Consider the following 7,428-nt stretch of genomic DNA (forward strand, 5'->3'; position numbering starts at 1 on the left):
GTAGTGGATTTCCATGCAGTCTTGAAGAAGTAGTGTTGTCCTTCCAACGGAAAGACAGAGCTGACTCTTGACATGCAGACAGGTAATGGGCCACAACAGAGCAGACCCACAGCAAAGTCAGTCGAAGTTTTAAGAATACTGTAGGTAGGTCATCACAGAGCAGACCCACTATATTCTTGGTAGAGAGTATGGGATTGGTGGGCCATCAAACGTGCAGACCCACTGTAGACCTTGTAGAGATTATGGTATTGGTGGGCTACCAGAGGTCCAGACCCACTGCAGTCCTTGTAGAAATAATGGTATTGGTGGATCATCAAAGATGCAGACCCACTGTAGTCCTTGTAGAGACAGCCAGCAACCATCTGTTGCGACTGTGCAGGTGCACAATCACCATAGAAGAGTCTTGCGGACATTATAGCAAGTCAATAAACCACCACTTGTGCACTCACAAAAAAAATTTTTTTTTGTCCTTAGAACCAGCAATGCTGTTATCCAGACCCTTGCTGAATTATTAACACACGTGCAAACACTATGAGTCCCTACTTCTCACATATTGTCCATATACTATGACCAACAGAAACGTGTACAGTGAAATGTAACTTACAAGTTACTTAATTTCATGAACTGGTATCAATTACAATCTTATAACATAAGAATACAATAACAAAGGTACAAAATACATCATTAAAAACATAATAGTACAGATAACATTTGTAGTAATAGGGGCTTTACAAAAGAATAGAAATAAAGATATACATCAGTGTTACAGGAATTATGACATAAGTAAATACATAAAAGATCAGAATAATTATTGAAACATCAACTTCACACATGAGCATTAAAACAGAACAGAATTAATAATGTCTAACATATTTACAAAGTAAATAACATATTATTAATGCAAAATTATATTTGAGGATAACAGTATTCCTCATCATAGTTCATGTAGCTGACTATCATAAAAATTCTACAACATATGTCTTATCAGATAAACATATAAAGACAGGAAGAACATAAATACACAAGGGTACACAAACACGTAGTGGGATAACACAAGGAAAGGACAAGGTTTGTTTTACTGCAGTATTTTGCAAACAAAACTTTCTTTACTTCTCGGAGATCTCCCTTCGTTCTTCATTATTTCCAAAAAGTCCTATCAGTACCTGCTTTCTGTACTTTTCTCGTATAACCTGTCAGTGCATTTCTTCAAATTCATTACAGCTCATTCTCTTATATAGTCTACCACCTCTTAAGCTAACTTAAATCTACTGAGCTCAGATGCTAAACTAAGGGATGAGGCAATGCAGCAGCATAAAACTATTAATACAAACAGCAATGAAAAAAAATGGAAATTGTCAAAGCAAGCTGCAGTAAATCTAAATTACCAAGCAATGCAACATTACAACTAATATGAGCCAATGTGCAGCAACAAGAAAAATAAATCAGTAGTAAAACTAGCTTAACAGAGTAATACAAAGTGAAATTTAGTAGCACTATGCCAGGCAAACAGCAGCAGCAAATGTAATATCTTATATCTAAGCATGACAAAGCTCAAGCAGAAAAAATTATTACAGTAAAAATGGCCATGTTTAACCCTAGCATTACCAACGGGGGGGCCTCGTAGGCCCACTGACTCAGTTTTTCTATGTTGTATCCACACCCTTTGATGTATGAACTTGAAAGCAAAGGTAATTGTTCGTTATTGAATGTACTATTGAGTCATTACAGAGTTTCGGAATAAAAATGTAATTAAAATTCATTTACTTGATTTAATTCTCTGTGGGCTTAGAAGCCCACCCGTTGGTAATAGCAAGGAAAGATTTACGAGGTTGAGTCTCTCGTTTCAAATTCTTACCATGAAACGAATTTTGGCATTGTTGCCTTCAGACATATTATTATGAAGCGGACCATTGTTATTTTCAGTGTTTCTGCTGCTGTTGAACCAGCAACATGAGTAGACATCGTTTACGTGATAGTTCCATTGAAAGAGTGCTGGAAGAAGTTTTGAACGAATCAGATTTACAGGAAAGTGAAGTGGATGATGATGTGGAAGAAATTAGAACTGATTCATCGTCTGAGAATGAAGATGAGGTTGAAGCCAATCCACCAGATGATAATGATACGGAATGTGATAAATTCATTGCAAAAAGTGGACGAGAGTATATTACGAAGCCATCTCGACAATATCGGCGTTCTGTACAAAATATAGTGCGAGAAAGAATTAGGCTAGGACAACAAGGAAGAATTGCGTCTCCGAAAGAGGCTATAGAGCTCTTTTTTACACCTCAAATTATGAATCTAATAAAACTACACTCAAATGAAGAGGCTTCTCGACTAGGTATTCAGCACACAGATGAAGATGAGTTATTTTGTTATATAGGACTCTTGCTAATCATGGGTTCAAATCATGACAATAAGATACCTGTCCAAGATTAATGGTCTTTGCTTCAGGGCCGAAAAGTGTAATATGGATCAATGAGTCGGACCTGATTTTTCGAATTGACTAAAATATTGAGGTTTGATGATAAGAACACAAGAGAAATTCGTCGCCAGACTGACAAGTTTGCTCCAGTGAGGGAAATTTTTGAAAGCTTCAATTCTTCACTTCCATTGTATTTCATTCCTGGTCTACACACAACAGTGGATGAGATGTTGTCTTTGTTCTGTGGTCGCTGTCCATTCAAGGTGTTTCTAAAAGAAAAACCTGGAAAATACGGCATTCTAATTCGAATGCTGTCTGATTCTGAGACTAGATATGTGATCAGCATGGACATCTATACAGGCAAGTCAGGAAATACACAGCATTCAAATGGACCGATGGAAATTGTAAAGAGACTAATAAAACCTATTGAAAAATCAGGCCGTAATGTTACCACAGATCGGTACTATACTTCAGTGGAGCTTGCTGAGACTCTATGGAATGATTTTCACCTCACACTTGTTGGCACCCTACAGTCTAACAGACGACACATACCTGAAGAGCTGAAGACTACAACTGGCCGCAGTTTACACTCTTCCATCTTTGCTTATACTGACCCTCAGACACAGAGGCCACCAGTTACTCTTGCATCAACGCTAGTCCACGAGAAGCCAAAACGACTGCTGTTGATGCTTTCAACATATCACTCCCTACAAAGGGAGGCGTGGACACCATAGACCAGATGGCAAGACACTACAGCACAAAGAGAGGAACAAGAAGATGGCCTTTGTCCCTCTTCTACACACTCATTGACATAGCAGCAATAAATGCATATTCACTCTTCCTCCTCAACTTTCCGAATTGGAAAAAGAATTTGCTAAACCGCAGAAGAGTTTTTATCACTAACTTAGGTCTCGAACTAATAAGATCTCAAGTAGATAAAGGGGCACAAAATTTGTATGGACTTCAGAAGCCAGTAATAATGGCAATGGAAAGCATCACACAACGGAAGCTCAGCTGCTCTGTAGAACCATCATCCTCAACAGCAGAACCAGGAACACGTGGACGGTGCCACCTATGCTGCCAAGAAGCTGCATCTAAAAAGATCAAGTACAACAAGCTGGGAAAGTCAACTGTTACCTGCTCTCAGTGCCACAAACACGTCTGTGGGAAACACTGCAGGAAGACAGTGTTGTGTGAAAAATGCGTTGCAGAATGAGACAGTAAATTTTGTTTGCTTCATGTAGTGTATCGAATTAAAAAAGTCGTTTTTATAAGAAAACACTATTTTGAAACATTATTCCAAAAAATATATAAACTGAATCTCGTGATTTGTTCATTTTATTCCTATTATAATAACATCTTTTATTATCCAGTATACAAAAACAATGTCTAAGCATTTTGAATTGTTATTACAGGTATCAGAAGTAAATAAACTTGATTTATGATAAAATAAATTGTGGTATTCTTTATGGGCCTTTGAGGCCCCCCCGTTGGTATTACATGTAACAAAAAATACGTTGGTAATGCTAGGGTTAATACCTATGTCACATCTTAATACTAGAGTGATGCATCACAATTTATTCTGGAAAAGAAATTACCAAGACATTAAAAAAAGTATTTATGCAATTCCTGTGAAGGGAAATGTCTATTTGTGCTCTCTTTTCTAAGAAAGTTTATCAGAAACGTATTCTTTACTGGGTCTGCAGACAGAAAATAGTGATATTAGTACATCTATTAAGCTTTATAATAACCAATGCTGCAGTGCAGATAGAAACTAGATATTAAAGAAAATGAGCAAATATGTACAAAGGAAGGCATGAAACATCATTCATTAGCCATATGGCATTTCATAAGGCAGTAAAAAATCTCTCAACTAGAAAGACAGTAGTCATAATCAGGTGTATAGACATAAAAACATTTCTCGTCATTTCATTAGGCATTTTAGGAAATATCATAAATTAAAAGCTCCACAGTATAATCATATGTTTTCAAGTTTGAGCGTGTCGTATTTGCGATGCTTTCTACAAAGGAATGTCAATAGCGAGGATAATGGCACCTTTTTTCCACCTAATGGCTTTCTTTTGTCAGACGACTATCTCTCAGCTGGGTGCCCAAAACGCATTACGTCAAGGTCACTTACCTTTCTTACTGAAATATTTACGACAGCAGTTTCCGCTACAATGACAGTCTCATATAAAAATATTTTCACAGGTTGAGAATTTGAGTTACAAATGTGTAGAAAATAAAATCCTATAAATATAACAGTGTCCAAAAAATTTTCGTCAGCATTGTAATACATTCATGCATTTACATACATTTCATAACTCTTAAAGTACGATTCTTGGTTTTCAACAACCTTTTTCACAAACCAGAGTCCCTAACCACTGCTCATTATTCCTTACCTTATTATACATATACATATTCGTCGACACTTCTTCAATATTTCATCATAAAAAATAGGTAGCATAATCAAATTCCTCATATACGGTAGCATCATCTTATTGATCATAAACATACCTCAACAGCATAATACATATCGTCGTCGTAATAATATCATAACATCGCAGTCAATTCTCAAAATCGTCGTAGCTTCCTCCAATAACTTCAAAATCTAAAAAAAATTCTCTGCTCATTTCAAAAGTGTCATCTACCTCAAATGTACTTTAAAAATCATGATCCCATACCAAATACATCATTCAAAGCTCTCATAGTATCACAATGGTTCCAAAAAATATGAAGGGTTCACACAGTACAGACAAAATACAGTTTCATAAGTGTGAAGTTATCCAGCTGTGTAATTGCGTAAACATCAGTCACTGACGTCGTAAAAAAAAAATGTTTGTCTCTCTCAGTTAAATGATCAGATAGCTGTGTAATTTATGTGTTAGAGAAATATGGTACTGATGTGTAAAGTTGTAAAAGCAAATACCATATTAGCTAGGGCTCCTTGTGCTTGCCAGACACATGGTACACAAAGTAGGCGTGTGCCCCCTGAGGATTAATGTAATTATACCCTCAGGTAATACAGATTACAGCAATTGAATGAAATGTATCACGGAAAAATTTCTTTGTAATTCAAAAATCTTTAAAAATAAATGTTTTATGTATAAAATTAATCACTCAAATACGTGTACTGTAGCGCTAAACTATGCGTCTTGTTGCAACATAATTTCTGTGGAAGTGTCGTAGTTATCGTCCTCCGAAAGCTAAGTTCTGCAGAAGTCAATGTACTTACCTCATGGTAAACAAAAGAGAAATGCTTTGCGTATAGATATCGTAGTTATTATGCTTATTGGTGTGATGAAGAAAGTACTGTACAGTAATGTATTGTTGTGCCATGAAAAAGGCTGTCTCATTGTTGCTATACCACAAAAGTTACTAATAAAACATGTTTTACTTTCCAGAATAATGCATAAAAACTGTGCAGATATAAAACAGAAACACCGCAAAAGCAACATTGTAAATTGTCACTCATTAGTAGCGACGTGATAAAACCATGTAGTTATCACATAAACTAACCACTATGTCGTCTGGTATCTCACAGAAAGTACTTTAAATCCAGAATGTATTTTCAAGTAAACCAAAATGTTGCATTAAAATCTCATTAGCAGTACCAGTATATGTTCTAAGTATGTAAGCCTTATAGTCGTTACGTAATCATGCAACTAACAAGCAAGAATGTACACACACAATAACACTGTGACTTCTGTTCACTATAACAATGCATTCGTAATTTCTGTTTCAATAAGTTCTCTTGGTTCTTGACTGGATATTTAACTTCAAACATTGTTGCATGTTAACAGATTCTAAGTCTGACAAAGCATACTAGTAATGTAAAGTGAAAAATTTTATAGCAAAGACTAAGTTAAAAAAAACAGATTATCTTTCAATAAACGGTTTTACATGTGAAATGTGGTGCAATCTTTTACTCTTCCTAGTACGCAGAGTTTCAGTTTCAACGCAATTATCATGTGGTTACGTCGGTAAGGAACACTGGAGTTTTTCTCACGGTTAGCGTCTATGTTATTTTGCTCTGAGCCAGCCGGCGCACGTGGCTGCCTGCGGTGAGAGTCATTGTCTGCTATCTCTTTGTTGGCGTGCGTCGTTATTGGGATTAGGAGACCTAACTTCTACAAATTCACCTTGTAGAGAGTGCCCTGCTCTGTTTGAATCCCGCCAGTTCTGATGGAATTCAGGTCTGTCGTTTTGTCGGTAGTTTACATAGTTTCTTGTTTGTCGGTCACATGGTGGAGAATTTCTCCCTGAATCGTAACTGCGCGCTGGACCGTTGCGTCTAAAGTTATTCTGTCTCTCTTGATAATAATTATTTTCGTTCCCATATTGTCTGTTTCTATGGTTATCTCTGTCATATTCATTACTACGGAAATGCGATCTTTCTCTGTAACTATTACTCTGCCAGTGGTTGTCACATGGGTGGTCAGCAAACCGCTCTCCCGGTCGTTATGATGGTATTCTTGACCAAAGCCGCTACTATTCGATCGAGAAGCTCCTCAATTGGCATCACGAGGCTGAGTGCACCCCGAAAAATGGCAACAGCACATGGCGGCCTGGATAGTCACCCATCCAAGTGCTGACCACGCCCGACAGCGCTTAACTGCGGTGATCTCACGGGAACCGGGGTATCCACTGCGGCAAGGCCGTTGCCGCAAGTATAAAAGAATTAACTAAATTAGCCTTGTGCAAAAAGTAGTTAAATAATCTCAACCGGCTGCTTTTGGCACATATTTTTATTGTCAATAATTTCCCCTAAATTCTCCTGTTTCCATCACTGATCGCTGACTTTAATAGACTTGCACATCTTTAAAGTACGCTCAAAAGAGTGGTCAAAAAAAGAAAGAATTACGAGGTAAGAATACTCTGAAACAATGTCTGCGCCGTGAATGTCAAAATATTACCTCACAAGGGAACCTCCCCATCGCACCCCCGTCAGATTTAGTTATAAGTTGGCACAGTGGATAGGCCTTGAAAAACAGAAATCAAATGGT

The 7,428-nt window shown here is 37.2% G+C and overlaps 1 pseudogene; it reads right to left on the minus strand.

Annotated features, from left to right (window-relative positions):
* Positions 1-6,970: 6,970 nt before the first annotated feature.
* LOC126254152 (5S ribosomal RNA) lies at positions 6,971-7,088 on the minus strand (annotated as a pseudogene).
* Positions 7,089-7,428: the final 340 nt, after the last annotated feature.

This window comes from Schistocerca nitens, chromosome 4 (assembly GCF_023898315.1).
Source record: "Schistocerca nitens isolate TAMUIC-IGC-003100 chromosome 4, iqSchNite1.1, whole genome shotgun sequence".
Lineage (NCBI taxonomy): Eukaryota > Metazoa > Arthropoda > Insecta > Orthoptera > Acrididae > Schistocerca > Schistocerca nitens.